The sequence below is a fragment of the Mytilus galloprovincialis genome, chromosome 8, assembly GCF_965363235.1.
Source record: "Mytilus galloprovincialis chromosome 8, xbMytGall1.hap1.1, whole genome shotgun sequence".
Classification (NCBI taxonomy): Eukaryota; Metazoa; Mollusca; class Bivalvia; order Mytilida; family Mytilidae; genus Mytilus; species Mytilus galloprovincialis.
The window spans coordinates 55,355,575-55,380,726 of record NC_134845.1 but is presented as its reverse complement, the minus strand read 5'-3'; the positions used below and the strand labels follow the sequence as shown (position 1 = coordinate 55,380,726).

The 25,152-nt window shown below is 31.3% G+C and overlaps 1 long non-coding RNA gene across 1 annotated transcript; it reads right to left on the bottom strand.

Moving 5' to 3' along the window:
• Positions 1–3,855: 3,855 nt before the first annotated feature.
• LOC143043392 (uncharacterized) lies at positions 3,856–24,507 on the bottom strand. The gene is made up of 6 exons (XR_012968363.1): positions 24,443–24,507; positions 12,281–12,368; positions 10,912–11,091; positions 8,299–8,370; positions 5,334–5,405; positions 3,856–3,930 (listed from the first exon to the last, which is right to left on the bottom strand). It is a non-coding gene; the product is annotated as an uncharacterized LOC143043392 (long non-coding RNA).
• Positions 24,508–25,152: the final 645 nt, after the last annotated feature.

Genomic DNA, 25,152 nt, shown 5'->3' with positions numbered 1-25,152 from the left:
TGTGGCGAGTAGTTAAACACGTTTGCAGGCGGCAGTTGGAATCCTGGGGTACATCCCAACAGGTACTGTTAGAACCTGACTTGTAGAACCCAGACAAGTATACATTTTGAAATAATGAAAAATCCTGCGGTAGATCCCATCTAGAACTTTTCGAACCTGACTTGAAGAACCAAGAGAGGTATACACTTTGCAAAAATGAGAATTTCTGCGGAAGATCCCAACAGGTACAAAAGTGTAGTAACGGAACAACATTAGAACAAACTCATAATTGGTAGGCATACACACATCTGATTATTATACAGTGTTTATCTACATACTCTTAATTTCAATTCCAAGTTAATTACATTATTAAATGAGAAGTAATTAATTTGCATGTACACTAGACAGCAAATAAAAAGCATAATAGACGTAAAGCCAAAAAAATTACAACCAATTGTACTCTCTATGCTTACATTTCATACAAACGAAGCATCCCTGCAAAAGTCGTTACTGAAACTTGACTGATCTCATTATCTTGGAGATATCTACAAATAAAATAAAATTCTTAAGAAACTAAAACAATGTGCTTTGAATCCAAACAAAAGTTACAATATGACATAGAATATTAATTTGGAATTGTGTAAGTAATGGTGTAAACATTTGTATTTTTTAACCATGTCGGTTTTTCCTTAATTATAACTGTATAGAAATAAATAAATCCTGGGCATATAGTTGATTAAAATTACAAATCACCTAAATATAGAAGCTGATTAATTATTATAGCTTGAACATACATATAAACAATTATTGAAACCACGAATGACAAAACAGATCACAATATCTGATACGACTAACAAAAGAAACATACCAAAAAAAGTGTAACATTGAGACTTAAATTCTAGTATCTGAAGAAGATACATAACCCTGATTTACTGATTGTGTTTAAATTATCTGCTTGGTTAAACATGTACTATAACATATTTAAATAATCTTTGTAAAAATGCTTTGCAAGTATAAGACAAAATGTTAAACATCTACCAACTCCTGGGATGATAACCCGACTGACAGATATGAATAATAATCAGATATATGTCTAATTTTTTTTTTCATTTTCGTACTATGCTTACAAATATCTCAACGATGGAAGGTTCTCAAAATAATTACTGTCTATATCAGATATATCGTTTTCAGAGAGGTATCTGGAAAAGAAACGACATCGTCAAAGAGGCAATCTGCTGATACAATCTTTAAGGTGATTATTGCAGAAAGCAAATGCAAATGTAGGTTTGTGAAGAAAACAATTAAAACCCGTACGAGTCATAAAAACAATTTAAAGTTATTGTTTCAACTTGACCCCAAAACCATTTAATACAAGCTTCAATTATCAACCAAAGAAATAATAATAGGTAACGTATGCTCCTTTACATCGTTCCATATTTATTTATTTTTTGGATGAATTATCCACATAAAAGGAGATATTGCTTCGTCTTTCCAGTTTCGAAATTTAAAATACTGTTTTTTTACTTGCAGTAAGATCCTCACGAAACTGGTTTTCTTAATTTTCCAACTGTGAGCCAAAAGTAACATATTGTACAATTTATTCTTATTAAAATTAATATTGTATTACATTTTCGATATCTCCCATCCTATTTCATATATAACTTACAAATATTCCAATTTTACCAAGTCTTTAAATGCTGCTTGTTCAATACGTTTCACTTTGCTTTGATCTAGGTGTCTAGAAAAAGAATCAAAACAGTGATCTTGGTTATTTAAATAAATATGTTTATATCTTTCAATTTTAACTAACTAGCAATTCATAAACTACCCTTAAGTCAATTTTGTGTTTTCGTTTATGAAAATACGAAAAAAAAATATACAGTTTACCTATGCATGCTATAGAGTACTAGCTATCTTATTTGACAAAAATATAATGGTTTACCAGTATCATATTTGATAGTATACTTTTTACTCTAAATATATATAACTCTCTTTGAAATATAGTTTTAAAAGACACGTGTTTCCTTAACGTTATTCGCATGTTATATAAGACTTACGTTTTTTTATTACTGCATTTCATTTTGAAGATATTAAAGTATTCAATTTGTTCGGTCTAGACTTTTTCACCGTTGCCATCCGATATATCGAGAAAAATTATTGTGATTAAATAAATAACGGTGTTTACGTTTTGCAATGAAATCATGATATGATTGGTAAAGAATAGTTAAGAAAATATTGTCCCAGAAATAGATAATCTAAGCACATCTATTTGGAATATTTTGTCCTCGATGCTCTTTCCACTCGATACTTTATACTTGTTTGGCTTTCTTATAATTTTAATCTGAGCGTCATTGATGAGTTTGATGTATACGAAAAGCGCATATAGTGTATTAAAGTATAAGCTTGGTACATTTAATAACTATAGTTCAAAGTGACGCTTTTAACACGGAGAACTTGCACACACCGAAACATCAAGCTATAAATATTAATAGAAAAAGTGTAAGACCATACAAACTGGAAAACAAACGGTTAATCTTTATAAAAAAAAAAAAAAAAAAAAAACAAGACGAGAAACACTTATGAACCCTGTCAAAAGACAACAACCACTGAAATACAGGTTCCTGACTTAGGACAGGTGCAATCAAATGCAGCATGTTTAAACGATTTAACAGGCGTCGACCTTCACTCTAATTAGAATGTTACATCCAAACATGAAAAGACACAATATGACAAATGCCTCAGTGATTTCTCTAGTAAATCATACGTTGTCTAATTGTATCATATTGTGGGAGTAGAATCGAGGCATGGGAAGTAACTTTAACAACAAAGTTGATAGTTATTTGTGTTTTGTATCCCAGCAGTTAAACAGTCATCAGTCATTTATGTAAATAACATTTGGATATAATGTGTTTTTATGTAATAATTATGTTTGTGGGAACTTGACATCATCTCTGTTACCGGAAACGTTTTAAAAACAAATAGGTTCACTAAATTGAAATTGTTTGTCGACATTTTGAACCATTTGTTTACATCCACGTTACAAATAATATCATGAAGTGTCAGATTTACTTCAGATAAAGAAGATGTTAATTATATATGTTGACAATCATGGGTATTTTTTATATATTTTATAAGAACATGTGCAAAAGATTCAATACCATATGCATGCTAATCTATTTGACCGTTATTTAAGGTACCTCCACATTGATCATATTGAATATACTTTGAGCAAACAATTCATCAATGAATTTCAATACGATTTTGGAAAATGAAACCAAGACGTTTATCCTGTCAATGGTGTAGATAGAAAGAAAATTTAACACGAGGAACATCTTAAACATGTTAAAGTTAACAAGACCTTACCCTTAAAATCCAGAGATGTTGCCTACTAAGTAATAGCATAGAATAAACTATTGCAAATAATTCCAATATTGACCAACAGATTTGTGATATGCCATACACAATATAGCTGTTTTCCTCAGGAAATGAATTATGATGTGATAGTTTAATTCTAAACAGTATCTTAGAATTTTGGTATTTACTAAATGCAAAAATTGTCTGATAAAAAAACTGTTTCACCCTTAAACTATGGGATGGGAGCAATAGCATCACCATAAACAAAATACAAAGAATGGTATATGGCCATATAACTTTCACTATATAGTTCAAAATAGGAGGAGTTCAGCTTAAAAAAAGATATTAAAGCTGTTGAAATGAGCGTAACATGCATACTGAATTATTGTTTATATTTTCTTTCCAATTGAGAACCATTTTTGTACAAATAGTTCAATAACAAAACATGTTACCAACGAGCACATTTTCCATTGATATACACTTTTAGAACATATATATATATTGAATGTTTCTATCTATACATACATTTGAAAAAGGTTTCCCAGTCCTACAAATGTTTCACTGGATATTGTACTGATGTTATTACCATTCAGATATCTAGAAAAATAAAAGATATATTTTTTTCCAAATCTAAATGTGACAATCGAGGAATGTGTTTATAACTATAGCTTTAAAACATTTGAAATTTACTGTTGATCATTTTTTTGTTCGTTGATTGAGAATAAAACATTTCATGAATATTCAATTTCGCGGTTTTAAAAAAGTTGCATTTATTCAAGGTCTGTATAAACTATTTAATTCATTAATCATTAAAACGCACGGTTCCAAAGTTGTCTTTTGCAGATAACGCAAACAATAAGACCGATATTGTACGCCATTTTACAATCCCTGATGGCAATTTCTGCCTAAATACAAAACAAAACGATTCGAATACGATTCATTGATAACAAATAATTCATTTTTTATATAAATAAGGCCGTTAGTTCTCTCGTTTGAATTGTTCTACATTGCCATAACGGCGCCTTTTATAGCTGACTATGCGGTATGGGTTTTGCTTATTGTTGAAGGCCGTACGGTGATCTATAGTTGTTAATGTCTGTGTCATTTTTGGTCTCTTGTGGACAGTTGTCTCATTGGCAATCATACCACATCTTCTTTTTTATATAAACTAGCTTTGGTGCTAAAATTATAAGAAATACGGTTACAAAAGTTGGTGTACAATAACATGTAACAAAGACGTTTACTAGCCGCCTCTTATGCATATAGTAAAAAATACCTGGTGAACAATTTTACGAGCTAGCATTGTCAATTGACATAAATTATAATACTTGTGTTTACATTGGTACTTTTCAATGTGAAGGAAATCTTATATACTCCAGTTAGAGTCTTTTTGTTCCTTTCTTTATTGTTTTGTTTATTTAAAAAAAAATCTAACTATCAATAGTATCAAATAAACATGAACACATTACAAGAAAACAAACTACTATTACCTTTGCCAAATTAAAAGGAATAGTACCGTTTAAGAATGTCTAGCTGTGAGTGATAAAGAAAACGAAGGTCACTATAAAAGTTATAATGAAAAAACATATTCATATTTTCCTTAAATATGTTTAACTGGATATCAAAGATTTCTGGTAACTTCAAATATAACCAATAGTGAAAGGTTTTGTAAATATACCTGTCAAAACAGTTTGAATATCAATAATGTGGTCAATTTTATAAATTTCCTGTTTACAAAACTTTGAATTTTTCAAAAAACTAAGGATTTTCTTATCCCAGGCATAGATTACATTAGCCGTAATTGGCACAACATTTCGGAATTTTGGATCCTCAATTCTCTTCAACTCTGTAATTGTTTCGCTTGAAAATATTTTAATATGAGCGTCACTGATGAGTCTTATGTAGACGAAACGCGCGTTTGGCGTACTAAATTATAATCCTGGTACCTTTGATAACTATTTGAGTAAAGTGAATCATTATCGAAAAACAAAAATACTTACAATAATCGAAGTTTAGGTAAGATGACAAATGCCCCTGGCTGAATAACACTGATTTTGCAAAAGTTAATATAACTGAAATAAATGATAATTTCTTTTTTATTGAATTTTATTTTAAAATATGTTTAGCTGCGCGCATATCAATAAACATTGAAATATATTTCAATTACTCGTTGGGTTCATAGTTATTTTACACACTAGATAGTCTTTATACAATTGCTTTTAGACAGACGTAGCAGGTTTAGTTCCTTACAATTAATTTTACTTTAGTTGACTGCGATTTTGACTATAAGGGGTTTTAATGTAGTTTACGCTTCATACATGGTATTGGCAAGTTAAAATAATAATGACAAAACTATGTCGATTAACTTCATTACTTAGATTAGAATTACAGGCTCCTTAGTTAAAACAGGCACATTCATACAGAATGTGGCGGGTTTAAACATGTTAGCTGTTTTCCTACCTCCCCCCCCCCCCCCCCGGCCCTAACATTGGACAGTGGATTAACAGTACAATATAAGAACGAACTACAAAATTCTGTTCAAAAAGGCTTAACTCACTAGATTGATACAAATACAAATACTACAAAGATTGATCGAGTACACAGGAAGAAAAACGGTGATAATTTGATATATTAACTTCCCTTGATGGTAATATCCTTATATGCAATGAAACAGTTTGTGAATTTATTTCTATAGAACTTGACACAATTTAATTTTACTCATGCCAAGTATTTCTTTATTTGAAACAAAAATTATTCTCCACAATGTTTTGTATGGAAAGTGAAAATTTAACAAAGACGAACAAGGGAATATCAAGGTTGGTATTGCACTAACACTACTGTCTGAACTCGAGGTTAGATGATGGCCTAGACTAGCATCGGAAAAGTGCTAAATATAACAGTTCTACCACCTTACATCAAGTTGACTCTGACGGGTTGCTATACATCGTCTGGTTCATATAAATCTGATGACAATTTGTTAAGAAAATTAAGATGATTAATGTATTGAATCATTCCTGTGTCAATGCGCAATCTACAATGGTCTACGTTACCATCGGGATGTTCACCAGAAGTGACAATGACCCAGTACAAAATTAAATAGTACAAAGCAAACAACATGTGTTTGAATTAGTCTCCACAAGTAAATTATAATTTAAATGTAAGGGGAGCGAATCATTTTATATTCTTTACACTCAGAAACTATTAACAGAACAGCAGCATCAGCTAAGTCTAACATTTCCTGCGAAGAAAGAAGAAGTGCGTCCACACGACTCGATAGTATTAAATTTTTCACTTGATTCTTAAAATTGTGTATTTGATTATTATTCATATTGGATTCTTAGAATTGTACATTTGATTATCAGTCATAAACGTTCATTGTAATTGTGCATTTGAGTTTAAGTCATATAGGTTTCTTAAAATTGAGCATTGGAATATTCATCATATTTCTTAAAATTGAACATGTGATTATTAGTCATATTTTTTTTAGAATTGTACATTTGATTATTAGTTATGTTTCGTAGAATGTTACATTTAATTATTAGTCACAGTTACATGACTAACATGTATATATTGATTACTTGACATTGTGGCATTCATTGCAATTTCGTAAACTGCCAGTCAGTTTTTTTTTATTTCGTAAAAGCATTCGTCATCAACATGATCAATTAACATCTACAAAGATTTACTTGTGTGGACAAGTACAAGGCTTCCAAGAACAGCAACTCATCTATTGTTGAACTCGTTTTTGCACGAAAACGAAAGGGTAATGTTATATAAAGCGATCGTTTACCATGAAATGAATTTTGTTGATGTGGTAGACACCTTAATATTCACAGTGTATAGCGACTTCGTTTTTCATTTTACTTGAACTAATATATGTTTACGATATTTAGCTTACATTGTTACAAATTCGATAAGAAACTTAAGCAAACTGTTGTATCTACATACTGTTATATATATATATATATATACAACTCGTCTAAACATCAACCCAACAATGTTAGATCTGTAAATTTGCTTTCGCAAATTTTTGGTTCTTCCCTCGCCGGGATTCGAACCCATGCTACTGTGATATCGTGACACCAAATCGCCTGCACTGCAGCCGTCCCGCTAGACCACACGACCACCTGGGCTCTCAAAAAAAGAGCTTTCGGTGGGCATGTGTTACCTTTCCACGTCAGTTTTAATCTAGCGGCGTACTACAGTACATGATATATAAGGCATGAAGATGTTATTGTTACAGATCAGCTAAATTATCTATAGTAAAGGATCCTACAAATTAATATATATATATATATATATATATACAACTCGTCTAAACATCAACCCAACAATGTTAGATCTGTAAATTTGCTTTCGCATATATATATATATATATATATATATATATATATATATATGAGTCTGAAAGATTGTGTAACAATACCGATAAATAGATGGAAAACAAAACACTAAAAAGTGTTGAATATCATTGCACAAAGATGGAAAAACTGAACAGATGATATAAATTATACAATAATTGCAAATATTTCGGCTCAACAAATGGCCTTCTTCGGTGACAAAAGTTTTAACAATAATGAGATATAATGTATAAGGTGTAAACATAGATCACTAATAATACAGGTAAGTTTTGGTCGATTGATTTTAATCCAAAATCCTGAATATAATAATATTAACACTAGACTGTAAATTTAATTATTTCTTTCTATCGATTCCATCTGGATGGAGGACACCCAGTGTTTTTATCCAAAACCTCTCCCGATTTTCTCTTTGCCTATTTTGCCATGTACAATCCTGTTCGATCACAAGGATCTTCATGTGATCAAAATCTTTCAGGTTGTGATCTGGTAACCTGAAATGTTGGCTGACAGGAATGTACGGTTTTTTTGTAAGGTCACTCCTGTGGCCATTGAGGCGTTTGTATATATATATATACATGCTTGTAATAGTAATAAATTAACTTACATAGTATCCAATACAGAATAATTATTAAATGAACCAGTTTCCACTATCGTAATATCATTGAGTTGTAGATTTCTGGAGAAAGATAGGAAAAATATATTGTTCATGTTTAAAACTTAATCTTATCAAGAACAGTCGACAATAAACATTCCAATCGATTCCCGTCTGTTCCTTTAAACAGTTAGTATGTACTTCGATAAGTAATGTTTAGTACATAAAAAAAGATGTTCCTAGTTCTTTACTTTTTTTTTTATAAAACTATCATTTCGATTTCAGTCTCACTTTTCATAATTATATTATATTAAAGGATACAAAGTACAAACTTTCATGGAATAATGCATGTCTAAGGTCAAACATATTTGTTTTTGAAAGTGGAAAAGAAGATGAAATAGTTCAACTGAAAAAGTGGTCATCAAACCAATGACATATCATTCGGATCTTCTTCTTTACTAATGTACCGTGTTCCGAAATTTGAACGTATTTATTATCTTATGTAGTTTTTGACTTATCTGAGTTTTTAAGTGACGCTCTTAAACCATAATTTCTAAGTTTTATATATGATAATAAAAATTCGGTCAGCATCAAATTAGCGTTCCATAAATAGATTAATCATCCGTTTTATTACAAAATACAAAGGATATGTGTAAACAATAAAACGTTGAGTGCATATTACGCAAATACAATGCATTATGTGATATAGATACAATGGATAAGCGTTGATTCTTGAAAAAGAAACCATGAGCCCGGAGGGCGAATGGTTTGTTTTTCATGAATCATAGCTTATCCATTGTATCTATAACTTAAACTATTGTGTTAATGTCTTTTAAAAATTAACGCCTATTCTTAATTAGAAGGTATTGTAAGTGAGTTTAAATAACCATGTTATCGTGTCAAACAATTCATTACAATAAATTGAATATCACAATTAAATGGTTAAAACAAAAATAAAAATATATTATAACACAACACGTCTGTCCTTAAAGATCTTCATACTATCAGGAATCTGAATATTGTCTGTTCTTTACAAAATAAGATATATTCGAACTTATTTCTATTAAAATTGAAAATGGAAATGGAGGATGTGTCAAAGGGAATACAACCCGACAAAGAACATTCTAATTCTAGGAACATCACGATTTTCTAGCATAGGAATTTACGAATTAACAGTTATAAAATTGTGTAGTAAAACAGATGAAATCATATTATATAAATTTATAAAACAAAAGTGGACAAATCACGAGAATGTAATCAGTTTTGTTTCAAACATGTGGAATAGCCAACCATAATCCAAAAATAAACGACCAAACTCGCTTTTATTACACAAATTATCCACAATAACATACAAAACAAGAACAAAAACTTAAAAAGTAGAGAATAGAGACAACAAAGATAATTCAGGGATTCGAACCTAAAAATACAAGTCCTTACCTTAAACTCATTTATCTTAACCATGAAACCTCGTGGCTACCAATTCATACTATTCGTTTGCCTATTATGTATATATAAAGGTAAAAGCCCTGTGTGTCTGTTGTACCGATGTATTTCATACATTCATTTATATATAAAAAATAGACATTTAAATCGTAACCGATTGTTAGCCCAGAGGTTTCGTCGATATGTTGATGTCAGTAACACGTATCAGAATTCATGGACGGGTTCGAATCCCAGTGAAAGCATATAGAAATCACAAAAATGAAAGGTGAGTTTTTAAAACAATTTCATTAGTGAACAGAAATCAATTCAAACTTAATGAAATTAGGCACACAAAGGAAACAAAAGAATCTGATATGTTGAGCCCATTTCAGCGACAGATTTAGGAAGCGTTGATTCTAGAAAAAGAATCCACGGTAAATGAATAGGCTGACGTCACCACAATGGTTTAAAATAAATGCATCCATTTCTATTATCAACATTTATTAAACAATATGTACTTTAATGGTACAAGCATGCTCATCGATAGGTTCCGAATACCCATAATGTGATGTATATCAATCGGGATTCTGGTTGAACGTATACAAGTTCTCCTCCCATTCTGAATGTGTTTGCAATTTATTCTAGACAATCAAATCGTAACCACACAATTAAGTAACCAATCCATTTTTTTTAAATAATATTCAAGACAGTGTGTATATCGATGAAACATTATAGTGTGATGCGAAACGATAATTTCGGTTAATAAAGCGCTGCTCTTTAGTTACCTACATCTAAATACCTAAAGTTAAATATATATTATTGTATAATAACCTAAATTCATGAAGAGTGATATAACAAAAAAAGACCTTAAATATCAGTCAAATCTATGTAAAGTTTACAATGCCTAGTATTCCGTTTTTTTTTATTTTTAGAGTTATACCGAAGGAAATTTTTGGGCAGGTAAAATGCTATCACAATAATACAAAGTTTGAAGAATCATTATTTGAAAACATAATCGAAGTGATAATAGTCTTTCATAATTGATTACGTAAACCTCAAGTTTTATTTCGACACCTGTTTTATGCAATTGGAAAATATTCGTTCTAGTTGGTAAATTACGAAGATTATATATACAGATATATAATTTGTATACACAAATACATTATTATCAACTTTTATAACAAACATGTTATGTGTACTCACATAGTATACGAATCACTTGGAAACTCTGATGGGATGCTTGCCAGTCCTCTTCTGCTACAGGTTACTGCAACTCTATTAGAACTGTCTGAACACGTACATGTATTTGGACACAATGCAATCCCTTTGATTTGCAGGGCGGCAGAGATTATACTAAGGACGATATACAATGAAAACTGCATCCTATGTTAGCAAATATCAGAAAAGTTGATATAAGATATACTTGTTAAATGCATGTATATGCAAGTCAATAACATTTTAGAAAACTGACAAATAATGGCATAAATCGTATAATTAATAAATATTATTAATTCCTGTATTTATTGTTTTATATTATCTAACAGATATTTGATTAAAATAAATGCAAAAATTAATTATCACAATGTTTACCTGGTTTCTCTCATCATTCGTTGTCAATCTATAACATGTAATTAAGTAACTTGGCTTTACTCTGCACATATATGTGATAATAATCATCAAAGGTTCCCGGATTATAATTTTAAACGCCAGGCGCGCGTTTCGTCTACATAAGACTTATCAGTGAAGCTCAGATCAAAATAGTACTAAAACCAAGTTAAAGAGCATGGAGGATCCAAAATTCCAAACAGTTGTGTCAAATACGGCTAAGGTCATTTCTGCCTAATAAATCATGTGGTATATACACTAGAATATTGAGGAATATTTGCACAACACTTACATTACTGATATATGATAAGTGAAGTATATGTTTTCAACGACAATTATTTACATTCTTATAGTGATTTATAACATATATTTCGTAAAACAAACATTACCTACAATCAAATGAATTGAAGGGATTTAACGTTATTTTTCGTTTGAAAATTGTCCATGTTGTCATCTGTATTGATTTTTTGCATGTGTACTTAAGTACAAAAATATTTGATTCACAATGTTTATACAAAGAATAAGCCGATATAACTCCTTTTCTATAATAAACAATATCTTTGTCATATTAAGTTTTGTAGTCAAATTTTAGCAAAATTAAGGCTATTTGTTTTATCATTTTTTTCCCATCTGTTTTATTTGGAATGAAATAGCATGCTCATAAATAGGAAATAAAAGCTTACCAACTAATTCAACCACAGCTGTCAAAATGTTGGTTTATCCTGTACAACTGTATGAAGTGCAACATCCCATAAAAGTGATACTATGAAAAATACCCCGGCCCTCATGTGAAAGCAAGTTCTCTCAAAAGCTTACTAGGTAAGATAGATAATGAAGGCAGTTATATCGTGATATTCTAATAGTTTCTTGTTTAATTGATCATACATGTATGCATGAACAAATATAATGAATCTATAGCATTTACAAATTCACATGTAATACATATACTATGCTTTTGTGTTTTTACCTAATGTTCCTTCGTTCTGGTGTGTACATTGGATTAGCCATCATCATAAAGGTTGGATCTGTACATGCGGGTATACATGTATGGACAGCTTGAAATTAAAAGGGAAAGAAATAAGAATAGTCATCCATCATGTCGACTACGCCCAACAGAGACTCGACCTTTGTTTTTATCAAATTAAAAAAACAAGTATCTAGTATTTTTCTTAAATGCACTACAACAGCGATGACTGTTCAGTTGTTTGCAAAATAGAGCATTTAAGTCAAACGACAACGGTATCCTTCAAGCGTCAATCAATCAACGTACAATTGGTTTTGTTGTTATTCTATTAATCCGGTGCTTTATTCTGCTGCTTTACAATTGCTATATTGTATTAGTTTCAGTTAATCAATGATTATTTAACAGTCCCGTAATGCTAAGACTGTTTTTGTTCTTTCCGTTAAATACGAGTTGTTGTGATACTTTTCTAGTTACTCAATTTCTGCCTAAACAAAATATATTTGTTTAAACCTTAAATGGAATATCCTTGTACACAAACGTCTTTGAGGTTCAACGTCCATCGGGAATATTCGGAGACAGAAATGCGAAAAGAAAACTCATCAAATCACCACACTAATAATAAAATCAAAATACATGTAGTTTGATGACCAAATAAAACACAAAATTTAAAGCATTTATAACACGTATGTGTCATTAGTACACGGATGCCCCATCCGCACTATCATTTTAGTCTTTGAGTGGACCGTGAAAATGTGGTAAAATGTCTAATTTGGCATTCAAATAAGAAAGATCATATCATAGGAAACACGTGTACTAGCTTTTAAGTTGATTGGACTTCAACTTCATCAAAACTACCTCGACAAAAACTTAAAACCGTAAATTTTTAACCTAAGGCGGAATAGAGGGCAGGACAAACGGACGAACGGACGGTCGAACAAACGGACGCACAGAAAACGTGAAGCCCATAAAAGCGAGACGATAAATACAAGAGGGAAAGTCAAACTCATTGATTGAAAATAAACTGCCAACGCCATGGTTAAAAATAAAAAGACAAACAGGCAAATAATAGTACAAAAGACACAACATAGAAAACTAAAGACTTAGCAATAAGAACCCCTTCAAAAACTTGGGGTGATCGTAGGTCCTCCAGAAGGGTAAGCAGATCCTGCTAAGTCGGTAGGTCACATTGGGACGACATAAGAAACATATCCGATATCATCTGTGAAACGGTTATTCCATTACGGTCAACAAACTCGTGATGGCATCTGTAAATTTACGGAGGGATGATTTCAAATTCACCATTTGGAACTCTTGGTTTGATATCAGACACTCAAATCAATAAATGTGTTCGTAGATAGTAGATGTTTTTGTGTTCTGTTAAATTGTTCCTTTTAAAATTGTTAAACGATGATGACTGATGTACCCATATTTTGACTATTATATTTATTGTGTCTCTTTATTTAACGCATCAATGTAAAAAAATATCGGAAATTGATGAGACTGTCATTAAAGTGAGAGGGTTGGCGCTATAGAACCAGGTTTAATCCACCATTTTCTACATTTGAAAATGCCTGTACCAAGTCAGGAATATGACAGTTTTTGTCCATTCGTTTTTGATGCGTTTTGTTATTTGATTTTGCCATGTGATTATGGACTTTCCCAATTGATCTTCCTCTAAGTTCAGTATTTTTGTGATTTTACTTTTTCCTTGTGAGCAACAAACCTCTACTAAGGAAATCATGACAGAAAATACAAGCCAGTGAATATCGTATCATAAATGGAGCATAAAAAGGAGGCAAGGTTAAAAATATATAATGTGGATACAACATAAGCGTGCAAAGAAATTTCACGTGAGATGGTCTCAGAGTCTTGGTTTAATTCTAGTACGTATCACAATCCCACAAATCCCTCATTTTGAATTTGTTTGAAGTTATGTAGCGTTTTTACCTGGGTATTTAGTCGGAGTTTAACAGGAAGTTGTGGTATTTTAAAAACCGGTACGGATAAACTTAAATAAACAAAGCTAAATGTTCAGGCTTTAATTAAATCTGTTTCTGGCTCAGTTGATGCAAGCATAGAATCAATATTGCGTCTTGTACTATGAAATGCCAACAATATTTAACTTATACATTATATTATTGTTTAAAAACGAAAATTTGAGCTATTAAAGTTAGATAGCTCGAGCATTTTTCTGAGTAAGTTTTTTAAAAATGTCACCCTTTACTGTGGGTTAGCATTCATTAGTTGTCACTATCATATAGATCTACAACTTTTGCTTATATTTATCATTTAGAATCTTTATTGAAGGTGAAGCACGAAGGCTTAGTTTATTAATTTTATTGATGTGTCAATTGTATGCAAGAGTGACATTTCTTTGTACTATGTTCTAATTCGAAAAAGTTAATTTAAGCTATGAGAGAATTCTCTGCCTTTAACAGGTTTATAATTTTATATTTACGTATAGTTGTTCGATTTAATTATAAATAACTACAAAATTTATAAATCCAATAGACAGTTGGTTTTTGTTATTGGTGTACTGAAGACATTGATGAATAAATATAATTTGATTAATTTCAAATGTTACATACCAATATAGATAACCGTTCATTATTTTTAAATATTATTCATTTACACATATGAGTTTACAATTCTGACAAGGAAGACTTTCTTATAAGATACTTAGTACAGTGAGAAAATGAACTGTAATATACCACTGCAATGTCTCAGACAAAACAGAATAATGTCTAAACATAATATGAGGTAATACATTAAGGTGATCAAAACGCGTGTTAATAGACACATATAGTCATTCAGCTATCATGGATACACTGTTTTAAATTGTGTTATTATGTGTTGCTTCAATATGGTGCATACAATTTTGTTTGAACAAAACACTTTATTTATCTGTATATTAACATTGCCATAAAAGCTGAAGGTTTGGCTAGCCACAAAACTGGGTTCAACCTCCCAGTTTTTCTTAACATGTCCTGTAAATTACCATTGTTATATATAAGTTCGTTTCTGGGTGTGTTGGGTTTACGTTGTGTCGTTGTTCTCCTGTTATATTTGATACATTGTATGTTCCCCTCAGTTTGAATTTGTAACGGATTTGGGTTTTTTTCCTCAATCGATTCATGAATTTCGAACAGCGGTATACTACTGTTGTCTCTATTTTTTTATGAAAAAAGTGTACACAAATACGCCCAAACACAAAACAAAAAACCAGAACATCCATAGGCACCACTTTATTCAAACTTATGTCAAATGCTTCAATGAAAAATTATAATTGGAACCTACATGACAGAAAACATTTTTTTTTTACTTTTTTGAAATAGACTATAAATATGTACTATTTTCTTATAATGCTAAAATTAAACAGGGTTAATTTACATTTTACAAAGAAAGGGGCTAGCAAATAATTTTAAGTTATAGCTTTATTAATGTTAAATCAATTATCCCCACTATAAAAGAATGTCGCTTTATTCAAATATACGGACTTGGCTAGCTAAATATACTAATTTGATTAGATATAATTATGATTTTTTATGACAATAGATTAACATGCAAGGTTATGCCATCAATGAAATATCGATTACTTAAAGTAAGATACAAGATATTGAAAAAAAGTATGTGTTGATAAGATAATGCGATATAAAGTCGGCGTCACTAAACTTCCCTCGTATAGAAATGTCATTGCTAATGTTTTGAATACATTTTGGGTGTGCATTATATAAAATTTCGTAGCTTAGAATGGTGAAATCAGATGCCATGTACTGGTAGTGCGCCACTCTTTCTACACATTAATGAACGGCTAAATGTATGCCCCTATAAAAAAAGTAATATTCAGGGAAGGTTCAAGTATCTGTTCTTCGACACACCTTTGGATAACACATCTTAGCACTATTTGTTAATTTGTTTTTGATTAAATATGAAGTAACTGTCGGACTTTTAGAGAGAAAGCTCAAAAAACCATTTAAGACACGTACCTCGATTTATTCCGGTTTACAAATAATAACAATGTTAGGAATATAAACCAAATTTCCCCAACCTCTGTAATTGATATTTTATTTATGATAGTAAACAAACATTGAAAGCATTTTAGTAAGCTTTAGCGATGCCTATATATATAGCTATACAGTATTGAAATGTTTATGGTGAACATAATTACATGAATACGGAATGATTTTTTTTTCTTCGGGACGGTAATCGTGATTGTATACATTTCGATTATACATTATACCCACTCTCTCTCTGTCTTGTTTTTTTATGTGAGTTAACGTAGCTTTAATATGTAAATCAGTACAGATTTAGTGTCGTTTGTATTCGTTTTTACTTACTTAATCTTAAATGACAATTTAAATCTGTATATGTAAATATAAAAAAAATAAACAAAATCAATCGGTGTATTTTACGTTATTATTTGAATTTAAATATTGATGTTTGCATACACCTGCTGAGTGTTATTAATATTTAAAATTTTAACCTCTTTTTCAGACTGATGTTTGATCAAATATTTTAAAATAAAATGCATCTGCACTACACATAATACGAATATGTTTAGCCGTGGTGTGAAATCATCAAATAAATACGGGTAGTCAATCAACAAGTTATTTTAAATAATCAAAAGCTTTTAAACCAAATAGGACAACATAGATAGTGAAAGTTGGGTTATATGTTTATTTCTTAATGTTTTAAATATGTGCCGATGACCGTAAAGGTAACATCAATCAACCACTTGGGACATACGTATCGGATGATTTCTGTTCAATATTAACAATGGTGTTAGCAATATAAACATGTATACGTGTGGCATGACTGATATTGACACAACTTACCACTATAACTCAAATGGTGTATGTATATCCAATAGTTTCTATTCTCTGTAATTATAGATTATTTATGTTTTTTTAAACGAGATGCATTTTCTCATTCTCATGTCATCGAAGGGCGGAGCCCTGAGATGAGATGAGAATGAGAAAATGCATCGAGTTTAAAAAAACATAAATAATCTATTTATCGCTGTTATTTGTATTTTCGAATATCATTTAATTAAAATTTCAGTTAAAAAAGGTATTTTGTACGATGATAATGCATTTTCTTTTGTGGTACTATTTTTTTGGCGTAGGCTTATTTGATATAAATATGTAGTCGCTCAGAATGTTCATTCATTTGAAAAAAGGTGTCCCATTTGAACATTCGACGTGATCAAGTATGGCGAAGACAATTTTCACTGTTTACAAGCTGTAATTTGGTGTTTCTGCGTATCAAAATGAAGTGAACGATTGAATATATAATGTAAGTGTATTTTAAGTAAGTGTCAACCCTTTTATATCTGTAAAATGAAATTTATTGTGTACGAGACGATATATCATATAGACTGCATGCAGCATGGTCAGTTATCTCGGACTACAGTACATGGCCAGACAATAAGTTAATATCCCACACATTTAATAGATAAATGTGACAAACACTGCCCTGTTGTCAGTACGATTACTGGTTATTATACAATACATGTATGGAAGAAGATGTGAAAATTTCCTTCATCAAGGCCTCCCCCCGATCAAGCTCCCCCCCCCCCCTTTTTTTCAAGCTGGAGAACCATGTCTCTTCGGTCCTTTTGATATTTATTGACAATTTGTAGACAAAATTAATAATGAAGACCATTAATAGTTACTATTTCCATCCACAGCTACTTTTAATTATGAAATAACCAGTTAAGAAGCAAAATTAAAGATATACAACACCAAAACATATTTCATTTGTATAATTTGGACACTTCAATTGCCTCATTAGCAATCATATCACTTTTATCTGTTTAACCCAAAACCTTGCAGTCTGTATAAATAGAAATAATTTGTCAAACTTATCCAATAACTTATATCACACATTGTCAAATATATATGTAAACTGTTTAATTAACTATAACAATAATTGAATTGTAACAAAATAGTCCATTTAGAAAACATTATGAATTTTGATTATTTCATGTATGAAACAAATGTATAGATTAATATATCAGTAGATCAGTCACTGTCTGATTCAATAACCTGAACACGTCTGCGCTTGGGTTTTGGACCAGCATTGTCATCTTGGCAAGTACTTGAAGTAGTTGAATTTCCAAAATTGAAATTGAAATTTCCTCCATTTATTATAGTTCCCTGTGGAAAGAGCATTGCTGAATTTTTAAGTTGAAAAGTGTCTGCATTGTTGTTTTGATCTGATTTAGTTGGTACACCTGGACTTTCAGATCTTTGTTCTGGTTGACCTTTACTGTTTGATACTGACTCGGAAGAACCACCATCTAACACATGTGCTATTTCTTTTTGTTTCTTAAGACTGTTTTTCTGATATGATAAGAGGGATTGAATGTTTTTATGGCCTGTATGCTGTTGAACAACAGTTAATGGAAGGCCCTCTTCTATAAGACGTGTTACAGCTGTCCTACGACCAGAATGATTTGTGAGTTTTTTGTCTGTTATGTTGGCTTTTGTTGCTGCAGATTTCATCAGTGTGCGAAGCTTTCCTTCACCCATAGGCATGTTTTTGTACCAAGTGACCGCTTTGCCTTTTTTATAATGGTTTATTCCAAGATAAAATGGACTGGTGTCATTCTGCATTTCTTGCGGTCTGTGATTTTTATACTGCAAAATTATCAGTAACATATTACAAAAGATATACATTGCTAGAAAATTTAGACAAACTATTCGTTTCAGGATGTTCGCTACTCTTTTTATATTTTTTTTTTAAAGACTGGTATAAATTAATAATATTCAAATACAGGATTGCAAATTAAGGGTCTTTTTGGTTGTTATTGAGATGTAAACCATAGGTAATTTTTGTTTTTAATTGGGAGGGGGGGGGTGCGCATAAATCACAAGATTAATTATACATTGGCACCTTTTTCCTTTTAAAAACTATGAAATAATGACAATGACTTTAAATACGGTATACATTGTATCTGTCATAAATAAAAAAAATTATAGCGGACATCCTTATTTGGCAAATGACAATAAAGTATCTTTCTAAAATGTATGGTACATGTACGTTATGGTTTTGGCCTCAATTGTATGGTTCACTGAACTTAGTAATGTGATCATGTAATACAAATTGTCCATTTAATATCAGGTTTATAAAGCGCTTGGCATGGTAACAGTAATGAAGCAAAATATGTTCATTTTTGGAATGGTATTTCTTAATTGTATGTACACAATGTAATTGTAGTGTTTAACCTCAAATTCATGATTCATGGTTCACCGAACATGGGAAATGCCAGTGCTAGTCTCTGAACTATCATATGGACACATTTTTTCTTAGTTTTATAGTAACATGTACCCTATTTACAACATTTTTTGTATCTGATCAAGTCAAGCTGATAATTTATATATTTATTTTCGAAACCTTTTACAAGATACACGAGTACACAATTGTATAAATTTCATACAACATTGCATACGTACAGATTAAATGTCCTTACTAGGAACTGCCAGTGTGTTGAGTTATTTTTCTATCTTAACACCTGATAGTTGTTGGATAGGATGTTATTGTTCAACTCATCGTGCATATGTATGTCTACAATATTTGTATACTCTTGTTTTAATTCGACTTAATATTTAGAATATATCATACCTTCTCGTATGCAGATACATGACATTTTTCGGGATTGTCATGGTTTATCCATGCTTTAGGGGCATATGCTCTGGTATTTTTGCAGTTTGTTCCATCCCTTGTTTTTGTGAGTCGCTCATTATAGACCAGGTGTTTTTCTGGGGTAGCAACCAATTTAACATCCCCCCACTTCAACTGCCTATGCTCATGGCATCCACGTAGTCCAAAATTTCGTGTATTTAAGTACCACAGGAGAGTGACCAGACATTCAGGGTTGTCCATGCCTAATGACCCTGCCTCTATCATGGTCTCCTCATCAGATAATTCCACTGCGTCTGAAACATATGGTCGGTTGCCCATTCCTATCTCTTTCAGTTGTTGTTTTTTTGCTTTGAGGCAATCTCTGGATTTCTTAAACTCATCATCTATTTTAATGTCATATTTATATCCATTTTGCTTCAGATATCGGCAAATCATGGACATGTACCCATCAAGTGTGCTGGGTTGATACTCATTTGATTCGCCTTCTTTGGCATTTTCTTTTCTGAGACCAACATAAAATTCTTGTAGATACTCATCTAACTGTTTCGGATCAATATTAAAGATCTCCTCTTGAACATTTCTGATACTTAAAATGTAATCAGTAAAAATCTTTACACAACTTTTCATTTTTCTTTTAGTATTGTCATTTTCTCTGTCAACCATAAATTGCTCTCTTTCATTTTCATTTATCTGTTCAAATCTCTTGTTGAATTTATCAGACTTTGAGCAACTTGGAGGGGCAATACATGTAGCTGTGTTGTTGACATTTGAAGAACATGTAGCTACATTTATATCAGTACCAGTATTTGTTTCAGATATTGTCTCTAGAATTATATCATGAAAATCATTGCTGTCTTCCAGAAAGTCTATGTTAGGTGGTAAATTTGATGTGTGATTGATATTTTGTGTTGTATCTTCTTGTTTTTCAGTGTCAGTAGTTTGATTTGTCTTAAATGTCCAGTGATTGACATTGGGAACGTCTAGTGAAAATGTTCCAAATGGTTGTGTACTTAAATTTTCCTGGTATTCAAAGTTTTCTATGTTTTGTAAGGCTGTCTCTAGGTCGAAATCTGAATCCCACAATTCCGATGTGTCCATGGCTGAGCTTTTGGGATGTATTTTCAAAGCAGACGAAGAAATGTACATGTACGAAGAAATGTACATGTACGAAGAAATGTACATGCAGACAGACCTACGATGATTTGAAGTAGACTTATGTAAAAAAGGACATTTGTTATTTGTTATAAACATGATATGATTACTTTTATTAACTTCCAATAAATTATTTAACGGCGAAATTCACGGTAAAATATTAAAACGAGAAATCATCTTTTATTGTTGACATTTCAGCGCAGTCATTCGATAACATTTTTTTTATAGTTCCGGCGAACCTTTTCTGATTGGCCGACACTTTAGCGCATGAATTAGATTATTACGCTGTTGCTAAGGACCTTAGAAACTAGCGATAATTTTCATTCTCACTCTACACGAGTGATATGAAAATTATCACAAAAAAACATCAAAGGAAAAATACAGATAATAGCGATAATTGTGCATATATCATGTATTGACATACATCTCGTGGTATGTTTATTTTCGAATCGTTTATTGTGACGCTTGTATTAGTATTGAGATATTAAATCTTAACGATAATAGATAAACCAGGAAGAGTGTTCTAAAATAGCTCGGTGTTATCTTACATTACCAATTGAGTTTAAATGCTGATGTGTGCATTCACTTCCTGAGTGTTTTAGATATTGTTTATTATAACATGTTGCCCCACTATCGGTTGATGTGTTTATAATTTATAAAGATAATGGAATAGTGAATGTGTCATAGAGACAAACATAACATTGTTTAAAAAAATACTTGTATACCATAAATGATTAAAAAATGCAATGAGAAATCTTTTCGAACGATGACGTTAGCCAATTAACGGTTAACAAAAATCATGAAAATAAAAACTAAAGATTTGTCCAACGGTTTTAAAGAACTTTTTTTACACCTATAGCATGTATAGTGTTGCTGTTTACATAGTTACTTATCTAGGGCTTTTCAAAAACAAATTCCTGCACTGTCACATGAAACTTTGTGTTTCTGTTCTCCCTTATCTGTGTAGTAGAAAGGTTCAATACAGGATAAACACAAATGTTTCGATTCACAGTATTATATGGTACTCATTTAGGTTGAAATCTAGAATAGGCTTTGAATTGGTTGCTACGATCAATATAACGCATATGTCTTCAGCTGCTATTCATATTTTTAGTTTCTGCCTGTCTCTTTAATTCTCTCTATCTCCCTGGTTTTGATAAGAGAATATTATTTATCTATCTTAGTTAAATTATCAGTTACACCTAAATCACGTTATGGGATGATTCATATAACTAGCCCACGGACAACGAATATTTATCAATCGACAATTCAAAACCCTCATTGGTAGGTAAGGTCGTTATAAATCATCTTCGTCAATCTTTATCATTCAAAACACTGATTTTAACTTTTACAACATGTACAAATAGCAGCAATGATTGAAAGTGTGAAGTCACTATTTATATGCTGCGTTCGACTAAGATAATCAATCAACTATAGGAATGCCAGTTTTCCTGAAAAAGTCAATGGTTCTCTTAAGGTATAGCTAAATACAAACTGATCGCTATGATTTATCAAGCTGTGTTTAACACCATCCCTTTATCGCATAATATTTCTCTAATGTCAGATAACAAACACAAAGAATACAATTGTTTACCCTTTTGCTCGAAACGATCTTAACAAAAATCAGACACGGGCCAAATTACACCGAGGGGGAGCCTAAAGATCGTTATGTAGTAATGTATCGCCATCCATGAACTTCCTCTATTTTGGCAGTTAAATGTATCTTTGATAAAGTTGGGATATTCATTTTTTTGCTTTGCAGGATGAGTATTTCACAACCATGATTTACCAGAATATAGATGTTAGATCAAATGCATCTTGCAAGTATAGTGTCACACTTTTTGCGTGTTTAGGAATCCTTGCAAACCGCAAGAAGCGGACCTCGCCTGCTAAGTGAGAGGTAAAGCTTATAGTCGTTCAAATCTACATATTTTTGGACAATGAACAGCTTATAAACAAAAAAGATAGCATTTTGTAAAACGAAAGTCAGGTATGTACTAGCGTATTTACATTACGATATCCGGATATGGTTATTAAGTCGGATCTTAAAAGGAAATGGTGATAATGTTTCAAAACCTTGTGTGTACGAATAAATTATATCCAATGTCAAATTATTCTGGCTTGAATTAAATTTAATTATTTGAGTAAGTTGCTGCAATCATACGATCTATATTGCGTCTTATACCATGATATTCTATAATTTTTCTATATTTTTTATTGTGTAAACATGTTAATTATGAGCTATGAAAGTCAAGTAAAGTAATTCGACCTTTTCTCTGATTAAGTTTTAAAAAAAATCAAAAAAACCCTCTTTACTGTAGGTAAGCATTCATTGGTCATTACTGTCCTATAAATTAATAACTTGTGGTTATATTGATAGTTTAGAATCTTGTTTGAAGATGGAGCACACATGTGCAGTTAATTAATTATATTGGTGTGTCTTTTCTATGCAAGAGTGACATTCCTTTGTGCTTTGTTCCAATTCGAAAAATATAAACAGTGAAGCTATGCAAGTATTGTCTTCCTTTAACAGATTCATAATTTTGTATTTACTTATAGTTTTTATTTATTAAATTTTAAATAATTACTAAATTTATAGATTCTATAGATTTTAATACTGGTTTTAAAACTTAAAAATTCAACGGTTGATATTTTTTGTTCACTTCTGCTTGATAGGAACTTACAAACATACAACAAGTTGCAAAAAACACCAAGGGGAAACATTAAACTCTGTATGCAGTAATGTATCTACATGTAAATTCATGAATTTTCCTCGTTCCGGCAGTAAAATGTATTCTTGATAAAGTTAGATATCTACTTTGACTATAAGGAATGAAGCGTCCTCGCCTGTTTAACAAAAGTAGCATGTTAAGTCACACAAACCTCTAATTTTTTTTTTCGTTGTTCAATTCATTGCCATTCATTACAACTTGTAGAACTTCATATTGTAATAATTGTGTTAACTGTGCAATTTTTGTTTGGACTAGATGCGCATTTCGACAGTAAATGCCTCTTCAGTGATAATCAAAGCCAACATATTGAAGTAATTAAAACTTATTGAAAATGTTCAGTTTATAAACACAAAAAGAGCCCCTTAATATAGCAGACGCCGGGCATATAACGTGACTCGTTATTGTCCTTATTCTCTGTAATTGCTATTTATTCTTTGAAAGTAAACAAACATTAACTTGCAATTTAGTTAGCATTAGCGATGCATATACAGTTTTTAAATGATTCTGATTAATCATTTTACATAAAATGGTACAAATACTCTTCGAAACGTATATCGTAACTGTATGCATTTCTGTAAAATGTTATACCCAGTCTCTTTCTCTCTTTCTATATGTTTAATGTGAATTAACTTACCTTTATTTTGTGAACCTGTGTTGATTAAGTGTCGCTTGTATTCGTTTGGAGATAACGACAATAGATAAAAACAAGTTTAACTAATTTTTCCGAAATCGATTTTGTGAAACGTTATCAATCATTTTAAAGTACTGTTGCTTAGAGTTTAAAATATTGTTTTTCACACTGGTTGTTGATATGTTACAAAAAAAAATAATAGATTACAATATATAGTTGAACGGAGAAAGTGTGATAGATAAAATAATCCTACCAACAAACAGAACACGTCCCATTGTGTATATGCAAGTATACCCTTAATAAAATTTTCTTGCACCAGATGCGCATTTCGCCAATACATGTCTCTTCAGTGATGCTCGTGGCCAAAATATTTGAAATCCAAAGCTTATATAAAAGATGAAGAGCTATAATCCAAAAGGTCCAAAAAGTATAGCCAAATCCTTAAATAATGAATGGAAATGAAAAAATTGCTAAAGAGACACCAACCCAAACAAACAATAGAAAACAGCAGAAGGCCATAGAGGGTCTTCGACATAGCAATAAAATTCGCACCCAGTGGCGGGCTTCTGTTGTCGGACTTACAAAAACTTACGACAAAGATTGATATGAAGTCATGAACATTTCAGTATACTTACAATCGGTATAAGTGTGTTTAGGCTTTTGATTTAGCCATTTGATGAGGGAATTTCCGTTTTGAATTTTCCTCGTGGTTC